At 38.9% G+C, this 25,918-nt stretch overlaps 1 long non-coding RNA gene across 2 annotated transcripts; it reads right to left on the minus strand.

Annotated features, from left to right (window-relative positions):
- Positions 1–1,004: 1,004 nt before the first annotated feature.
- Positions 1,005–25,467, minus strand: LOC120778045. Of its 2 annotated transcripts, none has more exons than XR_005705552.1 (3): positions 25,310–25,467; positions 24,296–24,378; positions 1,005–1,035 (listed from the first exon to the last, which is right to left on the minus strand). It is a non-coding gene; the product is annotated as an uncharacterized LOC120778045 (long non-coding RNA). The 2 variants fall into 2 exon arrangements; XR_005705553.1 differs by having other exon boundaries at positions 24,296–24,417.
- Positions 25,468–25,918: the final 451 nt, after the last annotated feature.

Below are 25,918 nucleotides of genomic sequence, written 5' to 3' on the forward strand. Positions count from 1 at the left end.
ACGTGTGTGCGTGTGTGTTGGCAGAAGTAAGCGAATTACAGCTTCACGCTTCTTCGTTTTTTAGCATTTTTGGAGTAGCGTTTTCCAGACTCTTGTTCCACTATATTGTTGCTTGCTCTTTGCTTTTGTTTGGGCCTCGCTGGTGTGCCGGCTGCTCGTTGAGTTTCGTTTTGTTTTGAACTGGAGCGCAGTTTAATGGCCACTTTGGCACACATGTTGAAATCTGCTCGGCATAACGCGTACAAAACAGCAGCAGAAGCAGCAGCAGCAGCGTTGTGATGATGGATTCTTTTGTGCTTGCGAGCAAACAGCTTTATAGACACACCGGTGCATAGATATAATCGGCAGAACAACTCAAGTATATATGTATATACAAGTATGTACACATGTATGTGGGTGTGTGTGGCGGTTGCTGGGTGTGGATGCAGTGGAGGCACGGAATCATCAAAAGCATCAGCGCCAGCGATAGCATCGCCAGCAGCAGCGGCAACGGCAGCGGTGAAAAGCGAAACAGCAAAAGTGGCTGCAACAACAGCAAACGCCGCAGTGGAAACAGTAACTAACGATAACAACGAGCAATAATCCACAGGCAGACAGACAGACATGCTACTACCGCTGCAACTGTTCATGAAAGAAAGCGGTTTTAATTTTTTCTCGCTGAAATTAAGTGCTGCTTTGGTGGAATGGACGGCTTGTTGGATGGCTGGTTGATTGCGGCCACATTTGGCAAGACAGCATGGCTGTGATAAAGTTGGACACCACTAAGTCTGCTCAAATAATAAAGTAATCATGAAGGTGGTCTAATCTGCGCGCAGAATCAGCTGATTTCATGCGAACGTTATAAGCTACCTAAAGTACGAAAAAGTACATATATTCGTATTACTAATCAAACTTCAACATATTTTTTTTTATTTATAATCACTTTAATGAATTAAGACTAAAAAGACTTTTTCGACTACCCAATATAAGTAATGAAATTTGTCATTGGATTCACTGAAAATTTGCTTACCTTTTTATTAACCGATTGTTGTAAAACTGTAAAGACAAAGGACAAAAAGTTTAGAAAACATATTTACATACATTAATTTAAAGTATATTTTATAACATCATATACATACATAAATATGTATAAATTATATGTCTACTTGTACAGTGCCATTTTATGCTACCGACCAAGCAAATGGCTTTTGAAAGCTGAGTAAAGAACAGCTGACAGCTAAAAGGACAGAAACGACAGAAGCATAACCTTCATAGGTAAGGGGATGACCTCAGGACGGCTTTCGAGGCTTGCTGAATTCAGTTTCATTTCGAAAACATTTAACCAGCATCAGGTCAAGTGTCATAGAATATGCTTTAAAATTGCTTTCAAATACATATATATTATTATCTACCCACATATGAGTATTTCAGTAAAACCATCAAGGCTCAGCTGGTCCACACTAACGCGAATGGAACGAATGGACGTTTAATGTTAACATAAGCATAAAAATTACATTAGTGTTAAGTACTTGAACACACACACACATACATATATGTTACATAAACGAAATGTAGATAAGTGCACACTAAAAAAAATATAAAAATACATAAGTTAAAGTGAAGAATATGGAATATGGTGCATGGCAAACTCAACACACAGACACATGCACACAAGCGCATAAAGCATACGAGGCCCACACGCGCAAGCCAATGATAGAAGCGAGTTGCTATTGATTTTTATGCAGGCAAACACTTCAGCAGAAACTCAGCAGGCGACCAAACGAGCAAAATGGAATTGTTCATTAAATAAAAAGCAGAATATTACAAGCTAACCAACCTACATACATACAAAAGTATATACAAAAGTTTGATTATAGAAATATGCAAATGAGAATTAATTTTAGAAGATTTGAATAAAAGAAATCTAAAATTTGGCAAAACAAATATTATTACTCAACTGCTCTGCTTTAAAGACATGGCAGCCCTTTGGGAACTTAAAGCAGTGCCCAGTCAATTAGACAGTTACATAAAGGAATCAAAAGAGAGCAATGAAATGAAATTTTATTGCCTCAAATAAAAATATTCGAGTTTACTTGACACACCTTCAGCGAGAGAGTGGCGAGTTTCTACCAAAAACATATGCAAGGGTGTACGGAAATGTGAAGCAATATGCCCAAAAGGTATAAATAAAGCATAAATAAAAGAAAGGCCGAACGAAAGGAAGTCAAACATAAAAATAACGTAAACCAAATAAAAATGCTAAAATGTGCCGCATAAAACGGATTTGAAAGTAAGAATAATGGTAGGCTTACGCAGAGATACTGATAGCCACACACCGCTGATGAAGCCTTTGTGGAGGCCTGCCTTTGCTGCTGGTGGCAGTGACATTTTCAGAGCCAGCAAACACGCAAACAGGCAGACACGCAACTCTGTAGAATTCCACCCGCGTGACACGCATCTTGAATACATTTTTGTTTTGAGAGCGAGAAGCCCTGTGGGCGAGCTGAGTGGGTGGAGCGGAAAACTAAGTTGAAGAAAGTGGAAAATGCGAGTGCAGCATTGTGTTTATTTGCTATTACATTCTTTATATAAATATTAATCAACGTTTGTAGAGCCAGGAAGTGAGCTTTCAATTTCTACTTATCGCATTAATAAAGCTGAGAGAGCGCGTAAGACATGGGTTCGATTAGCAGCGCTGACAGGCAAACGTGCAAAACTAGATTATCCGTTTACTTAATGAGTATTCAAATTAAATAAAGTATGAAAACGTGCGTGGTATGTAATGTTATGTGCCAAGATATGACCTTGGCAAATTTCGAATTAAGTAATAAATGATGAGAGAGTGACGTATAAAAAGTCGATTATTCATCATGTAGATAAAGCTAAAAAAATCCTTAGGCAATAATAGTATTTAATACATATGTATGTACATACAAAATGATCTCAAATTATCACATGATCTAAAAGCAAGAGCGTAAACGATATTGCGGAAGAGACGACATTCTTTGTTATTTTTGTTGCAGCGCAAGAAAACATTTCCCAAAAAATAAAAATTTAAAAGCCTACTCCTGTTGTTGTTGTTGTTGAGCGGATTAATTCTGCCGAGTTGACAGATCTTGGCCTGATAAAAATCCGGGTCCGTTCCGGTTACGTAGACCCGACTGTCATGGGAACGTTTTTGTTGATTTTATGTATGCATTTGAATCGGTTTCACGACGCCTCCAAACATGAGAACTTTTTTCTTGGGTTTGACGCTGAGTGCTTCAGAGAGATTACTGCAGGGCTAATTTTGTAAGTGTGCTTTAGATAATTTATGATTTTCTAAGATCAATAGCATTGCCAGACCAAAAATTGCGCCTCAATGGAGTAGTAAAGAATATCACATATTTACATATATTTTGTACAGGGTACATATATTAAGTTTGCCACGAAGTTTGTAAGGCCAGTAGAAACTTCGGATTCACTTTAAAATACGTCGGTTGGCTTTTATATTTCTGGATTTGTTGCAATCTGGCATTTCACAAATTTATCGTCAAGTTTGACATCGTAGTAGATCAGTTCAAGTCGAATTTCCTGAAGGACGTCCAAAATCAGTTCTTGTTCCGGAAATTGTACGCAAACTGATATTGCAGGATCGTCATGTGACCTATCGAGACAACTATAGGTATTAGTGGGATCAGCATATATTCAATATTGTATGAACATTTGGTTTTAGATTTTTTTTTACGTGTCGATTGTACAAAAGAAGGCTCATGTCGATTGGACCAGAGACCAATTTCGTCGAAAACGTCGTGACAAGTGAAGAGTCGTGGATTTATACGTATGCGTATGTGCGTAGACTGTATGGGTATTACAAAATGAGCCGAATACGACAAAAGCTGTTCGCGCACGAAGCCCTCCCAAGCAAACGGTTGCCTTGTTTTTAGGAAAACTGGCAATGTCGCAACCATGCCACAAGAACAACGTTGAACTATAAATTCTCCGTGATACACAACCATTTGTATGCCAATTGCCTTTCAAGAAATTAAGAAAACCAACCGCCGAAGACGGATCAGTCTTCACCACGACAATGTGAGCTCTCAACTGAAAGAACTGAGCACTGAAAACCTCTATTGATGATAATATTTAATTTTGTTCTCTAATCCCGACATAGTAAAGGTAACCCATGTACAATCGAAGTTAACGGGTTTTCTTGTTTTCATATTGACTTGATTTATTATTGAATTATTCTCCCTTGTTCCTCGTAATAACTTTCAGCCAGCAGCGCAGTGTTTTAGGCCCAACGCTATATATCATATATACAGCAGATCTTCCCACAGCTAATAATGTATTAACTTCAACACGTAACAAATGCCACATTTTAGCATCACGAATAGAGAATGAGCCGATCGCATATTTCGTAACTACATTCGCTTGAAAGAATAAATATTTCAAGAATTTCTTTACGCCGACACCAATTGGTTTAGATAATAAAGGAAAACAGAGAATTTTTCAATGAAGTGTATACTTTTCCTCTGTTTATTCCGAAATTAGCACTGCCACTTTCATTAACTAAAGCATACGCAGGGCGCTGGTGAACAGATAACCCAAAAACTTTGTCCATATTTATAGTTTTATTTCTTTATGCACCTTTTCTGATAAATATTTACAAGCATATAGAGGCTTAGTAGGTGCATTGCACATGAAAAATCAATCACTCCAGTAGATATCTATCATTTTCAGCGCTCACAACAAGCGCGAGTGTTTACAATTATCGGTTTTCATACAAAAAAAAAATCGAAATCAAAACATATAGAAATTGTATATACATTTTTTGTATATATACATACATACATATATGTATATGTTTCTATCTGGTAATATGTGCAGTGTTGCCTTCAATCATTTGATTATGTGCACACCCGATTGACACCGTCATGCCGCCGAAGCGGCCGATCGTAACTCGGTAGTGTTGCCATAAATTGAATACTTTATGAGTTTGCTGGCGCAGCAATGACATTTTAATGCATTTGGGAGCGGGTGAGATAATAGAAATGTTGCAATGGCTGCATAGCTAACCGAGGCTTTTGTAATTCGAAAGCCACAAAGTACGCCGGTGTGCAACAACAACTAATATACGAACATAAATACGACAGCAAATGCCTGCCGATGCACAAACACAAATATTTTTATGTTTGTGGCTTATGCATTCTTTCAATCGGGTAATCGAACAGCGAGAAATACATAAAAGTGATAACTTCCAACAATCAGTTTTGATTGCCGCTAAAGATAATTGATTGCCGCCGCTTTTTAATGCATTTATTGTGAGTGAAATTTCACTCGTATTGTGTGTAATTCATAAGAACAATAAAACGCTACGAGGCAGCTAGTAGCCGACAAGTCATAAGTGTTCGGTTGTAGTTAGTTTCTTATGCATTTTCGTTTATTATTATTATTTTATGTTTTCCTCTGCTGCATGTGTATTTTCATTTCTGTGAACACTTGGCAGTACATTTCCGGTGGTTTGCACTGAGGCCCGAAATAGGAACGGGGTTAAAGTAATGCATATGTTAATGGTTATGTTTTATTAACTGCAGAGAATTAGTAACAGCCGGGCGCGATTTCATCTTATCATTTCTTGCTCTCAGCACTAATTTTTTATCGTATTCCGTTATGCTTCAGTAAAATTTGGTTTATTTCGTGGCGTAATATTCACCTCTCCATTCATTCAGCGGTGCGCAGAAATATTGCTGCCGTTTGTGGGTCACTATTCTTAGTCCAATTGCACTAATAGATCAATGCATCTTTTATTTGCGGTGCAAGACTATTAATTTTGCAATAAATTTCACACAATTACCGACACACACATAAGCATCTATGTAACATTGGTAAGAAAGTGTGTTTGTAAGTATTTAGGTCTCACAAATTTACCCCATAAATTAATTTAATGGCCAAATGCACAACGGTACTTGCGAATAAGCCTGTAGGAAATTTGTACGGCGCAGAGCTCTTGTCAGCTGACGAAACCGCGTCAGCTGTCAACTCTCTTGTTTGAACGGTATTCGTTTCAATACCATTTTTATGAAAATTCTAATGGAACAGGAATTTTGTAACTTTTTTAACGATGCTTGAAAGATTATTGAAAAAATCTAGGACAAAATCAATAAAACGATAGCTCAGATAATATCGCTTCGAGGTTGCCTACTTTTGAAACACAAAAACTTCAAATGTGATGGAGAATGTTTGTTATCATTCGAAGGAACATTCTTTGTCATTTAGTTTTTGAGGATTATCTCTTTCAAACGTTAGCCGCGGCTACGTCTCAGATGGTGTATCCCTTGAGCTTAGTTTTCGACGACTCTTTCGAGGATTTCGAATGTTAACTGGCGAATGACACGCGTGATGTTTTGCTCTAAGGCCTAAATTGTCCGCATAGACTTTAGACTTTACGTATCCCCATAGGAAAAAGTCTAATGGTGTGAGATCACATGATCTGGATGGCGAATCGAGCGGCCTAACACGTCAAATTATCTGCTTACCGAAAGTGTTCTATCAATAAATCATCCATTTATTGATGAGATGTGTGGAAAGTGGCGCCGACATCGCGAGCTTCAATTTCAGGCATCAAATAGTCGGTTATTAAAGCACGATAACTGTCGCCATTGACGGTTACGTTCTCACCAGCATCATTTTTGAAGAAATACGCACCGATGATTCTAACTGTCCACAAATCACACCAAACTGGTGTTTTTTTCTGGATGAAGTGGCAGTTCTTGACACTGTTTAGGCTGTTTTTCGTCTCAAATGCGGCAATTTTGCTTCTTTACATATCCATTGAGCTAGAAATGGGCCTCATCGCTGAACAAAATTTGGGTCGAAGTCGTCGGATCTTCCTGGAACTTTTCAAGAGCCCATAGAGCGAAGCGATGTTACATGGGAAGGTCGAGCGGCTTCAGTTCTTGCACAAGCTTTATTTTGGAAGCTTTCAATTAAAGATCTCGACGTAAAATGCCCAAATCTTTTTCATATCACTTCACTCTCAGCTACCGTTCCTATATTTTCTTCACTGCGTACTGGACGTGGTCTATTCGATCGAATATTTAATTATCAATTAAAGAATTTCCCTTCCCTGGCACAATTGACGTCATGGAAGGTACCTGAAGGCAGCACCTCTATTTCGAAGCATGGAAAACAACGAATTCAAACGAACGTGCTTTCCTGCGGGGCTTGGTGTACAAGTACAAACACATATATGCGCCCGTCAAGAGTGAGTGACTGACCTGTGGATTGGGTTGTTGCAATTTCAATCGATTTCAATTCACTGAATCTATGCCAAAGAAGATTTTACGGTCAATTTACAGACAGCAATAAAGTAATCGGGTCCGATTGCTGGCAGTTTTTAGAGCAACAAAATGACATTGTTTGCCATCAGCTGCAGAGCAAAAGTGTCGGCAAAAACTACAACAAAACAGCACAGCAATGACACTGTGGCGACAAAAGAAGCCAGCGAAGGCGTGCAAGCAGTAACTTACAACATTCGTGCAACAATCTGCAATCTACTTGTGCATGTATTCGCACATACAGAAATGCTCAAGAGTATGTGAAAATATGCTTTAGGACACACACACACACGCAGACGAGGACTGGAAATATGCTTAAACATCATTCCGTAGCAGGCACTTGAGACAACAAGCATCTCACAGCGAGACAACAATGAGGTTGCTTTCTCAGCCGACGCATTCCTTGCACCCTTCTGCTGCATCGAAATCTTCAAAAGTATCGCCACAGCTGAGCTGAGCCCGCCTCAAGTCGTTCCCTCGAATTTATGTGTGCACACAGTGAAATTTCCTAGCATACGGAGCCGCACTCGGCTAAGTGCTGTGAAATTCGAAGACAGCCGTATGCACACTTCCTTACTTCCTGCCGCTGGGGTTGAAGAAGTTATGTGATGAACATCTAACAATTGCTTTTGATGCGCCAACGCCATGGATATGGTCGCTGTCGCCAAGTACATTTCATCCCCTTCCACCCGGCGGAAAGCCGAAAAGAGCGCCGTCCCACAACGGCAGTACCCTCAAAGGCACTCAGGCGATGGCACAGAGGGTGGTGCGGCAAAGTTTTGTAAGCATAAATTGGAACACGAATTCCTTGAGATTATTTCGCAGATTCCGCTTTTGCTGTTTCGCACAAATTTCACAGCATATTTTCCAGCGCAATTTGTCCGACGTGGCGGCTGAGAGCGGAGGGAATGAGAGCGTGCGAGCGCAAAGAGGTTGGCTTGAAGGTGGGGAATAATAAACACCAAAGCCTGCCTGCCTGCCGCTCTGCAGAGGTCTAAATGGCTTTGCGTTGTTGGTTTCTTTTATTTTTATTTTGTTTTTGTTTTTGCCTTTGCTTTTTGTGGCATCTAGCTCATCTTTTCAACTTCACTCTAAATGTGTGTTTACAGTGAATTTCCCTGATGACTTGATGCGGTGGCTCATACTGATGTTGACGTTGAAGAGCATTTTTGTTTCAAGGCGAATTGACAGGGCAAAAATGTAGCAGCGCTGGGTAAACTGCAGATGTATGTATGCATTTGTGCATGTGGTGGTAGCAGTAGATGAAAAGGTACCATTTAAAGTTTGGAATGCACAGTTATGAGCGCAGTGCAGTGTTCCCGAGTGCGCGCATTTGCCAGGTGGCCTATTTATAATCATTTCTCGAATTGCAACTCTGTACTAAAACGAGGTCCGCATTGAAAAATTATTTTAACTTCTTTAATTTTTACCCTCTCGTAAATTGTCGATCTTTGATTGTTGTTCTTGGAAGCAGCGAGACCCTTGCAGCAAAAGTGAGGCCCAAAATTATACCCGAAAAAGTTACCTCGTAGTAAAGCTGAAGTTCCAAATCAATTAGATTAGTTGTAACCCTTAACAATTAAGCTGCACTGCAGTCAACATCATCATAGTATATTCTAAGTTAGGGATGCTTAGGCAGAAGCTCCATTGTGTCCATCTAACGGTTTTTCTATTTTTTGTATGATCGCTGACAGCGGTCCACCACACCAAAGCATCAAAGCGCAAAGCAAGATTAGCTTAACCACCGCTATGTATCACCAATGCATGAGGCCAGGTGATAGATCCCATGTAGACCCTAGCATCATCTTACATTGAATTTTTTCACTTTCTCCTCCACATTGACTTTCCACAACAGTTTGCCATCAAAAATTACTCCCAGGTACTTGGTACATACACTCCTTGACATTTGGTGAATAACCATTAACTTTTTATAAAGTTGTCGAATAGTTATTGGACTCCCTATGTTCTAAATTAAGAAGACTTCACTTGAATGGGAACTTTATAACTTTAGTACTATCAACAGTTCCCATTCAAGTGGACCCAAATGATTTTATATTATTTTGCAAAAACTTATTTACTTTACTTTACTTGGACTCCACTTATCAGATTGCCTAAGCAGCTGTTCAGAAGCTAATTATTGAGGTTAAGTCGCTAAGAAATAGCACTTCTGATTTGCCATTTAATTCTTTGTTATACTTTTACGTATATTTTTTAACTGTGCTTTATGTATAGAGCAACCGATTGGTTGCGTGAATACACAGATATATATATGGTACATGAACAAATGCACATTCACTTTTGCCTTATCTGCTTGATTTAAAAAAACTCTGATTCGTACTGCAAACAACTGTGTGTGTGTGCGTGTTTAAGTATTAAGTCTAGTTTATAACTCAAAAGCTTTATGGGCTCGCTTTTGTCCTTGAATGTGTTCATTGCTGGCGACGGCATAAAGTAGGGGCCGGTGTAGTTGATTTACTTTTCCCTTTTATTTTATTAAGTGCTGAAGTAGAAAGTAATAAAAAGTACTGAAGTGATATTTCAAAGAACTTCGATTGTATGCAAGTACGAATTTATAGCATAGAAGAAACGTAAGGTCATCTCAATAGCGAGTTCCAGTAGTTATTGATTTGGCTGATGCTTGCCACTAATACTGAGACACTGCAGTGAAGTTATTCAACAAAGAAATTCCATTACATTTGGTGTGTGAAATCATGTTTCTAGTGCCGAAAAGTTCAGAATGTTAGAAAAGGTCTTCGATAATAATTATTCGTCACGAGTCGCTTTTGATTGGTACAAATTATTAAAAGACGGTCGAGAACGCTTTCACGACGAATCACGTTCAGGAAGGCCATCAACATCAACTGATGATCAGCACGTATGTAAAATAAAGGAATTGGTGCCTAAAAATCAACGATTCACTGTCAGAGATCTTATTGGCATCGTTGGAATATCGGAAGGATCAGTGAAAACCATTTTGAAGGATCATTTGGGCCAAAGAAAAATGAAAGCACGATTGGTTCCAAATAACTCAATTTTTTCGAAAAAAGTGTCGTATTAAGGTCTGTGAAACAATGCTTTCCCACTACCAGGATTTCATGAAACGTATTATTACTGGCGATGAACCTTGAATATATGCTTACGACCCGGAAACAGATGATCAATCGGCCGAATATTGTGGCAAAGCTGAGCCGAAGCCGAGGGTAGGTTGACAGTTTTCTTCGGTTATCGAGGTGTGGTGCACTCCGAATTTCTTCCCATCGGCCAAAGAATACTATTAGAGCGTTATGCGTTTTTTGCGTAGAGCTAGAAGAAGCCGGAATTTTGTTTAATGGGAAATGAGCAAAGCATTTAGTTTCAACTCTTCCTCTTATGTTTTCCGCAAAATAAAAATAAAACTAATGATTGATCGCTTCATCTTTTCCAAGATAATAACTTTGACGACAGACCACGTTGATCTTCTTGAGCACACGTGTATGCGAAGAAACAAGTCATCATTCGATCTGTCTTAATCTCAGGTATCGAAATCGGTTAGTAGAAGGGTCATCGGATTCGATCTGTCTTAATCTCAGGTATCGAAATCGGTTAGAAGAAGGGTTAAGGTACACATCTAGTGTGAAATTTAAAAAATATTTTTTTCCCCCATATTTCGATAACATACTAAAATTTCAAGTCATTACTTCAAAAATTTTTGAGTTACAGCCATTCGCTGAGTTCAATCCGTTCCACCAGTTTATTTTGAAACGCGTTTTTTAGGTTTCATCCACAGAGAAGGCCAGAATTACTGCGGTATTGGGGAATCTTTTTTTTCAAAATTTCACTGTATATTCCTGAAACCCTGAAAAACTGTGTTTTTTAAACCTCAAAAATCGATGCTTTTAGGTTGTCTTACAATGTGTGCCCCTTAAATATATGTATGTATGTATAAGTCTTCGACTCGTTACTTCTATATACGCTATACGTGAGTTCTGCTCTCTAGTAAAAAAAAACACATAAGAAGACAACAACAAAGTTAACCTGTTTAATTCAATACACTCTTTCATATCTTTCCTATCTTTTCGATTTTTATTTATGTCAGTTCTTTATCCGTTTCAGCCTTCTCCGAAATCTGGCTAGTCAAAGGAATCTAAAATAAACGAATGTGTGCACTAGTTCTGCTGGATATTAAAAAGAAATACGGTTTATGCTCTCAGCAAGGAAAAGGGAGAATTTGTGCCCTGAACTTCACTTCCTGTTTGCTAGCTCAAAGCAATATTAAATGGCACGGATTTAAACTGTGATCAATTGAAATGCATGAAATTAATATATAAATGCATTTCACTTGTTGTCGTTGTTTACTTTTTTTTGTATTTTGTGGAAGCACTTGCTTTCCGGTTAGAATGCGTTGAATTGCAAATGTGCACAAAACCAGAAACTCTTTTCAATGGAAAGCATTTCAGCCACTTTATTATTCCGCCAGGAAAAGAGAAATCAATATTTATCAATGAAAATGCTACAACTTTGGAACGTCAGCGGGAGCGAGCAGGCGGGCTACGAACACATATGTGGGGGCGGAGCAGGCGCGTGCTGCGCTCTATACGCTCTATTTTCTACATGAAGATGTCCCCGTCCGGTGGAAAGAGCAAATGCAGAGGGCAAGAGCGACAGAGTGCCAGAGGGCAGTCGTGTCAGAGGCTATCGGCTGTTCGAACCATTATAATTTTCTGCTTTTCTGTTCAACTTTAGTACGCTCGGACCGCTTAACTGTGGCATCCAATCTATATTCATACGTATACTCGTTTATATGTTGGTATGTATGGAGAGGGTGTGTGCACATAGAGTTCGGAAGCAACAATGTTGATACTTGCGATCAGAATAGAATGGAATGAAATGCAATTGCTGTCGTGGGCTTTGTGTACACACATCGACAAACATATTTATGGCGCGAACGTGTGTGAGCTCTTCAGCTTCACTTGATTTGCTCACATTTATTCAAGAATACTTCGTAAGCCTGTGTTTGCTTCCATAAATTCCCAGCGGGAAATAGACACAGGAATCAGGGCAATGATCCGCGTATTAAATGTTTTCTAAAGCTTAGTAATGCTATATGAAGTAATAGAGGATAGTGAGGCTTCAGAACTATAATCGAAGTTGATGGAGAAAGTTCTAAGTTGCCTTTGATCAGATGATTAAGATATCTTGAGTTGAAACAATTGTACCACAAACACAAATTATATCAGAATAGGCTAGGCTAGGCTTTGGAGGAACCAAGATTCAACTAGATGAAGGGATGACTTGAGTGTCTGGTAGAGATATTTGATGATATAAAATTCTTGAAGGTGACAGGTCAACTTTGACCAAACTAACACATCCATTAAACAACTAAATATTGAAATGATAGCGCAAAACGTCACCTTCGTCCAATTATGAGTAAAAAATTTGCTCAATTCTTCTCTCTTTCCTCTGACACAGCAAGTAGCGAGAATATTACTATTCAAAAAGCTCTTCCACCCAAGAACACAAAGTACATTTACGAGTGCAACAAGAGCACATCGCAACGCCTGGCATGGCAGAACATGTATGCAAATTCCAAGTTGCTTGTTTGTACTAATATCCTAATGAAATCGCAGAGCATTGAACTTTCTGTCGATATGGACGAAAGGCAGGCAGCAGGCGGCATCAGCCAGTTAAGCTAGTAAAGCCTAAAAAACGGAATAAGCAGGAAGTGAAAAGTGCACAAACTTGGAAGTTGCCTTCATGCTCGTCCTTACCAGCCTACATATGTGTAATATGGTAGGTGGAGAGATGTGGAGGCGCGAATAGACACGACAGGACAATGCGGCCTGGGCTCGAGCCGACCAAAGTTAGCAACAGAAGCGTACTCATTGCATACGTTCAACAAACGTCGAATCGCTTCCATGTTTGTAGATAAATATTTATCACCACCTGCCCGTGAATGAAAATATATATAACTGACCTAAAGACACAAGTGACATGAAATGGCGCATTGTAACTAAATATGAATGAACCGGTGTCAGACTTGACTTAGTTTTTAAACCATTTGCAAACTCAAATGAATGGTAATGTGGTGTATAGGGTGATCCAAGAAGAGATGCTTTTTCAATAGCCTTTTTTTTACAGATCGCGCGTGAGTCGTGTCTTTTTTTATTGAACAACGTTTACAAATCGTTCAACTTTAATACGAAAATTCACGCGATTCGCTCAACTTATGGTCAACATAATCGGCCTACTGATTGGACATTCATTATTGGATAATATACCACTTCCAGCACGCAGTGAAGAAAATATAGCAAACGTGCTGAGAATGTAAACGAAGACCGTGGAGAGTCGATTCGGCGACGTTCGCAGCAACTCGGACTGACATATAGAACGACTTGGGGCACTTTACGTTCAGATCTTAAATTGAAAGCATACAAAATACAGCTTGTGCAAGAACTGAAGCCGCTCGACCTTCCCAAGCGACATCGCTTCGCTTTATGAGCTCTTGAAAAGTTACAAGAAGATCCGACGTGATCGAGACAAATTTTGCTCAGCGACGAGGCCCATTTCTGGCGCATTTGGGACGAATAGCAACCTGAAGATATTCAAGTGCTGCCATTTCATCCAGAGAAAACAACGGTTTGGTGTGGTTGTGAGCCGGTGGAATCATCGGTCCATATTTCTTCAATAATGATGCCGGTGAGAACATAACCGTCAATGGCGACTGTTATCGCGCCACGATAACCGATTATTTGATGCCTGAAATTGAAGCTCGTGATCTCGGCGATATTTGGTTTCAACAGAATTGTGCCACTTCCCAAACATCGTATCAATCAACGGATTTATTGAGAGAACACTTCAGTGAGCAGATAATTTCACGTTTTGGGCCGGTCGGTTGGCTTTCGTGATCGTGTGATATCTCACTTTTAGACTTTTTCCTGTGGTGATATGTAAAATCTAAGCTCTATGCGGACAATGCCGCTTCGATTCAGCCCTTGGAGCAAAATATACCGCGTGTCATTCGCTACTTAACAGTCGAAATGCTCAAACGAGTAATGGAAAATTGAACTCAACTGACGGACCATCCGTGACGTAGCCGCGGCTAACGTTTGAAACAGATAATCTTCAAAGAATAAATGATAAATAGTGGTCTTTCGAATGATAACATTACTCATTAAATTTTGAAGTTTCTAAGATTTTATTTTTTTTTAAGTACGAAAACTCGAAGTGGATCACACTTTATATAGAAGAATGAAATTACCACTTTACTAGCTAAGTAGTTTGATAAAAAAAAAATCGACCCTCAAAATTTTTAATACAAAATTTCGGAAAAAATTATCGAAAACATTCGGAACTTATCAGAATTTCCCAGATCACAAAACAGTTCAAAAATTATGTTCCATATTAGTTCATTCCATTTATATTTAACACACCATAACTATTTTAAAGCTACTTAACGAAATATTCTACAATTTCATTGATGATGAACTAAGATTTATACAGCAATATATCTTTTTACGGTATAGATAGTATCGCTTCCTTTAATTAACGGCAACTAAAATAATTGCTATCAATTAATCTAAAATACTTAATCGCACATTAAAGTAGTTAAGGTGATAACAAAATAGGCATTACCACACACAATGGCCTATAAATAATGCAAATTACGTCACACGGTATAACGGTATTGAGGGCGCTCTTATCGTACCATTAGCAATTAGTTCTCATTTTATAGCATCTGATTACTATCTATCAACTGCGAATACAGCCCATCAACCCATCAAGTCGTAAAAAGGTAAAATAAAGCAATCAGTTCACATATAGATGACAACGGATGGCAAGTAGTTAACTTGGCATAATGTCGACAGGACAATGTTGGCAATCTAAATAGTTGAAGCCCCACACTGTTTGTAGGTTTATGTGTTAGTAGAGAATGTATGTAGGTGAGTAATTAAGTGTAACAATGGAAATGCCATAAAATAAAACGGGACACAAGAATTCATTGCGCATCCTAGCAACAATTTAAGTAAATATCTCCATCAAAGCCAGCACAAAATGAAAATGAAATGATGACGTAAAGAGAAGTCAGCTCAACTCAAAAAACTGACGACAGTGACGAAATACATGGACTTGCCCTATGAGTGGCAGCAAGTAATGCAGTACCGTAATGAATACTAATGTAAGTAGTCTACAGATGGCATATGTATTTATGTATATCTGGCTTCTTTCATTATATAGTAAGAGATATATTATCGTCTATTCTTTGAGCTCGTTCAGTCAAGTCTCTCATAATAGAGTTTATGACAGTTTAGCCGGTACTTGTTCATAGAGAAGCATTTTCGCAGATTTTTTTTGTTTATTTCAAAATGTCAAATATCGCTTCGTAGTTCAGAAAACGAAACTTGCCGAGAGTTGGAAGAATCAAAGTTCAGCGATAAACATATTTAAAGTAGAGATCAAAACTTAAAGCCGAAAATATAGTAAAGCCCATTTAATTTTCCTTAAGACGTGTAAAAAGATTCGAGGTCTCCAATGAGCACGAGGGTTATCAACCATGAAGTGGGCAGAGACCAAAAATTCATATAAGCCATCATAATAGCAAAACTACTGCTAACAGTACCACTCTTGTCCCATGAAAACATCTGAGAAAATTTCGGGAAAGTTATCGCTTCAACATAGACTTGTTTCAAAATAACTACAAATGACCATTTCGCGACCCTCTACTTTACTGTTCAAACAATGGCGCATAACACCAATAAGACTCCACCACCTCGAGGGGTGGTTACTAATCGAAATAATTTTTGTGTACAACAAAAGGAAGCAACAACAAATTCCGTCGTCTAATGGAGAGTGGCTGGCCCAGCAACTTCGGCTCAAGCACTCAGTAGGCCAGTGAGTACACAGTTGAAAGCACGTCAAGTGCCACTCATAGCCACGATGAACAGAAAATGCGCGCCAATGTGGACAACAACAACAAGTAGTCAACGCTGCAATTGTACCTTCAATTGACCCTGCCATGCACAGTTGTGCCTTTTGATTTTTTTATTCTTCTTGTTCTTCTCAACTTGTTACATACGAGAATGTTAAAGGGTATGGCGAGCTGACTTTTTCGTATTTTTGTTGAGCTGGGCGCGGAGTGGAGTGGAGTTGCCAAGAGTGAAACAGCATGAAGTTTAGCCGCTCAACTTGAACGCAGCGCAGCAAAGTACAAAAGTAGAAATCGCTCAGTAGCGCTCTTCAGCGAAACTTCAACAACTCCACGCCGATTCTGCTGCAGACGAACCCGTCGGCGCTGCTTCAGTGTTGGAACACATTTTTCCATTTGCGCAATTTCGAGGCAAAAGTGAAGAAATTGTCACAGTGCAGGAATCGTAATTGATGATCTCACTAACTTCGAGCTGTGTACCGTTATGTTGCATGTGTTTATGTGACTTGTGCTTTTCAAGTGAGTTTATCGCTGAAATCAAAGTTTTGCAGTAAGCCATTTCTCTTCGTTCCCATCGCACGAACTTCAGTTCATTTCGCAAAACTTTAGATGAGCGATAAGTGCGAATATTTATTGTTACACAAAGGGTGTTGCAGGCAAAGGTCGTGGCTCGAGGTGACATGTCTGCGCCACATTTCCAATTGTCAGCATTTATTTTAATGTCGGCGATGTAATGTAAACGACTGGACAGGTTATTCAGTGACACCGCACTATTCATTTTTTTCTGCCAATAATTCGCCAAGGTCAAATATCAGCATGTACTAAATTACTATTATATAGCTGGACAGCCGCGTGGTTAAAGTTACCTATATTTCTTGAGAGCCACAATAAGGAGTGTTTCTAGCACCTTTACAGTTGGTAATAAGTGACTGCATCGATTTCTATAGCGAGGGACCCACCGATTACATCGTTACAATAACCTTAAGATTATTATTTCATAAAATCGTAAGGTTTCTCCGAAAATTAGTAGACAACCAGATAAGCCGTTGAGAGAGACAGATGTATTGACCGATTCCTGTGATTTGTGAAACCCCGGCCAAGCACTGTCGTCATCAAAAGGGGGGTCTCTCGTCCGATGCTGTTGTTTACTTTTCATTGGGGACGTTTTTTGCGTGGCGGGTCCCAAATCTAGCACACAACTCTGTGGAGGGATGGTTCGCATTCTTTTACTCGCCTTCAAACGGATGTTCTTTAGCTACCCAGAGGTTACTTGGTCTAAGACCGGAAGTTGTGAGGTAATTGTGCCGTATGTATTCGTAGATAATTTCATCTATCTTGGAACCAGCATTAACACCAACAACAATGTCAGCCTCGAAGTCCAACGCAGAATAACTCTTACCAACAGGTGCTACTTCGGACTGACAAAAACCAAACTTTATAAATCACTCATTATTCCCGTCCTGCCATGTGGTGCAGAGACATGAACGATGACAACATCTGATGGGCCGACGTTACGAGTTTTCGAGATAAAGGTTCTGCGGAAGATCTTTGGTCCTTTGCGGATTAGCCACAGCGAATATCGCATCCGATGGAACGATGAGCTGTATGATATACGACGACATTGAAATAGTTCAGAGAATTTAAAGATAGGGGCTATAGTGTAGCTCCAGCTTTGAAAGCATTCCACGCAGTACCCGCCTAGGAAGCAGAGGAAGAGGAAGACTCCCACTCCGTTGGAACGGCCAGGTGGAGAAGGACCTGGCTTCGCTAGGAATCACCAATTGGCACCGCATTGCGAAAAGAAACGACTGGCGCGCTAGAATTCGTCACAAAGCACAGCTGGAGCCTGTCAAGGCTATATACGCCATACAGTACTTTAAATTTCCTATATTTTTTTACTCATCCACTGAGTTTTTATCTTCTACTCTCTGCAGTTGTTTTTATAGTTGTAATTCGCCATGAACACCGCTTTCAGTTGAGGCTCACATCACTTTTGCTGCTTCCGACGTGCAACCGACAGCGGTGGCAGCAACACCTCTGTTCATTTGCCAGGTGCTTGCTTGACTGCACCGCTGCGTTCGCCGACTTTCCCCGCCACTTTATCAATAACCGCTTTTGTAAGCTCGCAGCCTTTGTGTCGCTTACACACAAACCCACAACGGACCATTGCTATTGCCAGTTAATAGTGATTGCTGCAACGCCAGGCGCAGTTGTTGCTGTAGCTATTCGCACCAGCCTTCACCGACTAGTATTATTCTTGCCGTGTTCGGTTGGCGACGCCATCGTTGATGTCGTTACAGTTATTGTTTATTTGATTTCATTTCATTTAAAAGCTTTTCCGCTATTTTGCATTCGTTTTGTTGCATGAACGCTTACTGGCAATTTGTTGCACGGCCGCCTCCACTCCACCTCTTGCAAGCGCTGTCCACTCACAGAGGTAAATAGCCAAGCATTAAGGTATATGCACATATAGTATATACAGATGCGCACATACAGATATTGGCAGCTGTTATCTTTGCCGCCAACAACAAAGTTATCGTGAGCCACAAGAGCACAGGTGTTGCGGGCGTTGCGGTGCAGGCGCGGCACGCCAAGGCGATCGATGGCCCATGCAAAACCATGCATCGATGTGGCAAAGTAGTTACTAACCCAGTTTTACGGGCTTTTATTACTTTACCGGCATTACCGAGCAAGATGTATGAGTTTGCGGCATTAAAGTGGCGCAGCGTTGGCGGCAACCAAATGGCCAAAGGTGGAATGAGGTGGAAAGCGATACCATGATATGATAATGCGGAGACTGTGGTGGCGTGTGGGTGGCGCTGCAAGAGGCTCAACTCACTTTGGGGAGTTGGTGGAAATGCGAGCTAAAAAGTAAAATACAAAGAACGAAACTGCGTAAGAAAGAAACGAGCAAGGGAAGCGCAGAAAAGTTCATTAGACCGCTCTGGAAAGTTTCAAATTATTTGAATTAATTTTAATTAAGTCTGTTCTTACTGCCAACGAAACTGATAGTCCGAGTGAGCGAGCGAGCGACAGCGAGTAAGAGAGAGTGTTGTCAATGAATGTGTGAGGAAGCTGGGTGGCCAAAACTTCAGTTATCGTTTATTGTAACTAAAGTCGTGGTTTTGAAAATATTACTTATGACAAAAACTGAGACAACATAAATAAAGAGAAAAGATTGCTCCATATTTTGAGAGTTATAAGTGAGAGAAAGAAATTCGGAAAGTTTCAAAAGGCAATGATAACGATTGTAATGTACATATGAGGTTTGTTGAAAAAATAACGAGAATAGTCTTTAGCGATTTCAGCGATGCGCTTTTAAGGCCCTTAATGCTTGTAAAACGACGGCCCTTTAAAGGATTTCTTTATTTTTAGAAGTAGAAAACGGTCACACGGTGTCATGTCTGACGAATATGAGGCAATTTTGACAATTGGACTCTCCAAACCTTCGAAACTTTATTTCTAGAATTCCCGTTATTCTTTGAACACACTCCACATACTGTGGATGGGTAGTCCAACCATCCCGGTTAAGCTTCATGCACAACCTAAGAAGCTCAACGGCGGGACTTTATATAGAAATCTAAAATACCTTTGTGTTAATGAAATGCTTCATTTGTAAACCAAAACATGCATACATTTCAATTTACTCGCTAAAGTATTTAGAAAGTATTGAGTGCGTAAGTTTCTTGTAGACATAAAACAGTGCGACGCACTCGATAAGGACGGACGGAAAGTACGGCAGTGATATCACACTGTTTTTCTTTATATTTTATAAACCGGCAATGATTCCTGCCCAGTTCGCTCCTCAACTCGACACAATAGTTGACATTGCACCATATTTCGCAGCTGCAAACAATGCAAAGAACAAATGCGCCAGCTTGCCACGACAGCAATTACGAACATGAAGCTAAACAGCCATAGAAACAGTGAGTTGCAAACTTGCTCTTGAAAGTAAGTGAAAATACAAATTATTTTCAGAAATTGTGCTGAACTTTTCGAAGAAATAACAATTATTCAGTAGGGTTTAGTTTATGGCGTAATACTGGAGTAATTACATTGGAAGACTCACAGCAAAAGGGCAATTGGTACCAGAGTTAAAGAGGGATTTCGAGAATTGCCCTTACTCAGCTACGTTCTGGATACTGCAGCAGGTTAAACTCCCACTTGTCCAGAATCGACCTCGACATATCAAATATATGTAAGTTTGCATGCCCACCTAACTCATCAGACACCCTTTTTCCTATGGATCGACCCCGTCCAAACAGCACGTTTCTTGGACCTACCGTTGGATGACCTCGATGACAACTTTTCTGAGCCGTACCACCCTAACGGGACTAGATAACCGTTACAACAACAACAACAAGGATTTTTTTAACAAGTTTTTCTTTCAAACCGAACTAACATTTGGGTATTAAAAGGAAGGGAAAGGAGTATGAGAACATGTAAACCCACACCGAACCATTTTCATTGCCGTTTCTTCGACAGTCGAGTCTAAGTAACTGGAACGAACTCGAATTTTTATCCGGCCAAGAACTGTCAACTCGGCACAACAATAGGTAGGTAGGTAGGAGTGCAGCCCTATCGGGCTCAATTAGCACTTGATGTGCCATTTTGATACACTATTCGTAGAACCTCCTGTTTTCACCTTCTCTCTCAAACCATTTTGAGGTTTGGATGAAACTACTTATGTCTGATATGCTTTTAGTGGAAATCCATTCAAAGTTTGGTACTTGATGGATTCCAAGTGTTTTGTGTCGGATCTGTGCTAGAGCTGGGCATTCGCAGAGAAAGTGGAAAATTGTTTCCTTGTTCCCTGCTACGTCGCAGCCTCGGAAGATGTCGTTGTAGGGCATACCCATTTGGACGCATGTTCCCCAAATGGCCAGTGCCCTGTTGTGGTAGCTGTTACTCTGTAGATGCTTTTTCTTGACCCATTTAATAAGTCGTTGGTTCTTTTCAGGTCATATGTTGACCATAATTATTTAGTTAGGACGCATTTTGTAATGTTTTTCCACCTGTTATTAGCAACTTGTTAAAATTGTCTATTGATCTCTCCTTTGATCGATCCTAGCGGGCTAGGTATTAGCTCCGCCTCGGATTCGTTGAGGAAAGCTCCTGCCTTTGCCAACTCGTCTGCTTTTTCGTTACCGAAAATGTTCCTGTAGCCGGGAACCCAGATCAAGTCAAGTTGGAGCTTGTCTTTTATTGAGCTTAGTGCTCTCTTGCAGTTGTCAACTATGCTGGAATTTGTCATGGATGAAGACAAGGCCAGGAGCACCGCCTGGCTATCCGTAAATATAGTTGATTTATGTACATATATTCCCGTGGTTTTCTAATAGAACTTCGAAAGCTTTTTCTATGCCTAGTACTTCTGCTTGGAAGATGCTAGCCGAGTTCGGTAGACGTATAGAGAGAGATTTGCCTAGATCAGCGCAGAATACCCCCGTGCCTACTCCGAAGTCCATTTTGGACCCGTCGGTATAGACTAAGATGACAACAACAATAACTACAAGTATTTTCATAAAAAACGAGCGAAATGCAGCACTGAAATCGAACCACCAATCAGAGCGAAAGACAGTTGCGTCAACACTTCTGCGAGTCACTGTAAGTATATGGAACGTATGTGCAGATGTCTATTTACACTAGCAATATGTGTACAACACATTGTGGCAACCAAGCAGGAGCCAGAGCAAAGTATTGTCGGAGCTATTTTTAGGAGCAAATATTTAAAACAACGCCAAGGAATGGGCGCTCGAGCGACGTCTCACGCAGGAGGTGCTGATAGACGTGCACCAAATGTGAGTCAAGTGTGGCTGCGACTTATTAGAACCCAAGTGAGACAACGAGTATAACGAAGCAGGCACGGAAAATGACTAAATGAGAAGGGTATCATTTGTGTACACAAATAATACATAATTTCTGTATAGATATGTATGTTTGTGTGCAAATGCAGCGGTAATATGCATTTCTTTATGGCAACTAGATAGACCAAATAGAAGCAGGCCAATGACAGACAAATAAAAACACACGCACACACAACCCTAGATGCGCACATAAAAGCCGCGGCTGGGAGAAATATCGGGCTGCCGAGCAACATAAAGTTAAATGCAGAGGGCTTCGGGGAAGCTAAATAAAATGGAGATGAATGGGCTCAGCAACAACTCGCACAAACAATGTCGCTGGCGTGATAAGACAAGCAGTAAGCAGCAAAGGTGCAAGTGTACTTACATACATATGTATGTATCTACAATGTGCATACACGTAAATACACACAAATGTGTGCGTGTTCCCGACCGCGGCAAAGCAACTTCAAAAGCAAGTGAGATATCATTTAGTCAATGTTTACCCATCATGGTGCGTGGAGCAAACCACATGTTCGTGTGTCGCCCCACGAATGGTAAACAAAGGTCGAGGCAGCATATAAAAAGTATTAGAAGTTTGAGCTGATATTTATAGCATTAAATGGTTAGATTCCAATACCTTTAAAATCGAGCACAAGCATGGTCTGCATTACAGTGCTTGCTCCCTTTACTTAGTAGCATGCCACTTTAACCCTTATTTAAGTTGGACTATTTAATAATATATATTTTTCGAAAAATTTTTTGAAACTGTGTTTAGTAATAAATATTTATATGCCATCTACAACTTTTGGTCATACACATTTTCTGTTTAAAATTAATATTATCAAAATCATTAAAGTGTTGCCACACAGCGATTTTCATATGAAATTTAAAGAATGATAAGATTGAAACGATTTTTAATTGATCAAGGACTGCGATCTTTTGTAGATTTTAGTAGAAAAATTTTTGTATTGCTACAAAAGTTAAAAATTCGAACAGAAGTTATTTAGAAGTGAAAACCTGATGCGTGCCACAAGGGTTAAATACAAATAGAGACCAAAATAAACAAAATATAAAGCTAATACCAAAAAACGCAGTGTATACACATAAAAGTGCTTATAGAGAATGCACTTAATAAGCAGTAGTACTCCAATAAATAAAGCATATAGTCAACTAACAAATGTATACATACCTACACGATGCATAAACAAATAACACAACTATTTACTCTTATTTCTCGAAAATAGTGCATTGACTTATTTATTGATACGCAAAGCAAGAATCAACAATAATGGCTACAGCAGGAATATGCTGCAACGCCAAAGAGCGAGAAAAGATAAGGGAAAATGTATACAACAAAATAGAAGGTTGTAACAATTATTTAACGCTTACAACAGTAAATTCTTTATTCGCTTTTCCTTTCCATATTCTCTTCATGACTTCTTCAGGCCCTCATTATTTGGTGGCTTTTGATTGAATTAATTTACAAGCAACAAGAGCCCATTCGTCTACAACTGCAAAAAATGCGTTCAATTGCACCAAAGGCAGCTGTGCAGTAGCCACGAGAGGAGCAGCTGTAGCCGGAGCCTTAGTAAATAAAAGTATAAAGTACGAACTGACATTATGACACCATTATTATTTGATGCAAGGAATTATTAAGTGGTGCGTACAAGTGTTTTGCCTTCAAATGGATTTTATAAAGGAAAATTGTATGAATACGTGGCATGTGTGCGTGTATGCATTGAAAACACATGTGAGGTTCACTAATGGTTGTTCCGCAATTGCCAGAATGGCATAAGAATGTGCTATAGCACAATTGGCATATTTGTTAAATTGATTCTAAATACATTATTACAGAATCATTTTAAAATGGTTATACCGTCAATTTTTTTACGCTCAGCATCTGTAAATATATAAACGAACGTAAATATTTTATGATTGTATACATAAATCACACACTCACTTCAAAAAAACAAGCAGAGGTGGCTTTATTTTATGGTTGATATCGGTTATTTCAATTAACAATCTTGAATATTGAATTTATGATTTAAAATGTGTTGTTATCACAGAAATATGCTTTCATATAAAATTATTAACTTTTTTTCATATTTTAGTCAAAATATTTTACAATTAGACAGCTTTAAGGTCTGTAATCTGGAATAATTAATTAATATATGCTGCTAAATACAATTAAATACATATGTACATACATATACATATACATATACATAATTAGATATATAATTTCTACTCACCTCAAATCCACAACACTGAATTCTGCTCGCTTACACAAAACCGAGAGCATTAAAAACTTTCCTCTTTATAGTGAAAATGTTTACTAAGCATAGAAACAAATTTATTTGTCATTTAATACTAACTATTTAGGTAAAAAAATATTTTGCATGAGGCCAAAGCGCAATCCTTTAACACATTCCGCACAAAATATTTTGCTTTTAAAGTATTAATATATTTGCAATTGAAAAAAGTCAGATATAATAAATATACAAAAAATTTAATTTCCTTGCAAAATATTTGTTAAAAATTAAATGATGCGTGGCATTTTATAATTTTGTTTGTACAACATTAGAAAATTAGGTTTGTGGATATTTTAGTGAATGTCAACTAATCACAATAAAAGTATTGTTAAGTATTGTTGTTTTACTGTGTCAAAATATACAAATTTTCTATTTTGCCAAATATATCCTTATGTAGAACGATAAATACATAAAGGTATATAGTACATATCTACATATATCGCATATGTATATCCAGAGGGCAGAAAAGCATTAAAAGTGGGAAGTAATGTAAAGAAACGAGCCAAAGGACATCGACACACGCACACGCATAAACATAATAGAAACAAAGTTATGGCCGCTGCAACGGTGGATGTTGTCTGGAAAAGCACAAATCGACAGCAAACGCTCATTTGTACATGACCAGTTTTGTAAAGATATTGAAAATGGACAGGATAAAAAGATAGTATTCAAAAATACAAAGTAACTCAAAAAAATGTTCTTAAAAAAACCGAGGTTTTTCTTTTTAAATATTTTTCAACACACAATTTCGTGCAATTCCCAGCATCAAAAAGGGGCGAGACCACACAAACACTTTTCTCAATTCCTTTATTATTTATCTTTTCGGTTTTTTCACTTTATGCTGCGTTTTCGTCGCTTTCACACTGCATTGCCACAAATATTTTCAACATTTTTTTCACAGCACGGTTTCTCATACAATGTTTATACATATATTCTAGATGTAAATAAACTTACGAAATAGTATTAAACTTTTCGCTTAGATTTACTTATAATAGCTCTTTTATTTACTTTTTCCATTAATTAACAATCAGATTGAACAAGTTTTCATGTTTCCGCTATCCACCAACACAAAACGGGAAAATTTTTCACGCACCACACAAACCGCACACAGAGACTGAACAAAACAGCGTTGCCAATTTCGTCTTCACAACATTTCTGGCACTATGACAGCAGCCTGAAAATGTAGTTGCCGAACATTTCGTTTTCAACAGAAAATATTTTTACTTTATTTCTAATATGGTGAATTTTGGTAAAAATAATAACATTTTGCGAATGGCGTACAACTCAAACATAAAAAATTACGTTATCAAACTTCAAAAAGTCGATCTATTTTAAATTAAATAGAATACAGAGCAAATTGCGCTGCATGATGACGGATGAGTGTGTTGTGTGGTAGTTGGCAAATTCGATTTTGCAGGGTTGCACAGAAATGCTACTATTTTGTTTATGGGTATGTTTTGGTAATTTGTTTAAGCTAATATCCAAACCAATTAGGGCTCTCAAAATCACTTCAAGCTTTCACTCGGTTCAGATCTTAGCTAAATACATGTTTATGTGAAACAC

The sequence above is a fragment of the Bactrocera tryoni genome, chromosome 5 (genome assembly GCF_016617805.1).
Source record: "Bactrocera tryoni isolate S06 chromosome 5, CSIRO_BtryS06_freeze2, whole genome shotgun sequence".
Classification (NCBI taxonomy): domain Eukaryota; kingdom Metazoa; phylum Arthropoda; class Insecta; order Diptera; family Tephritidae; genus Bactrocera; species Bactrocera tryoni.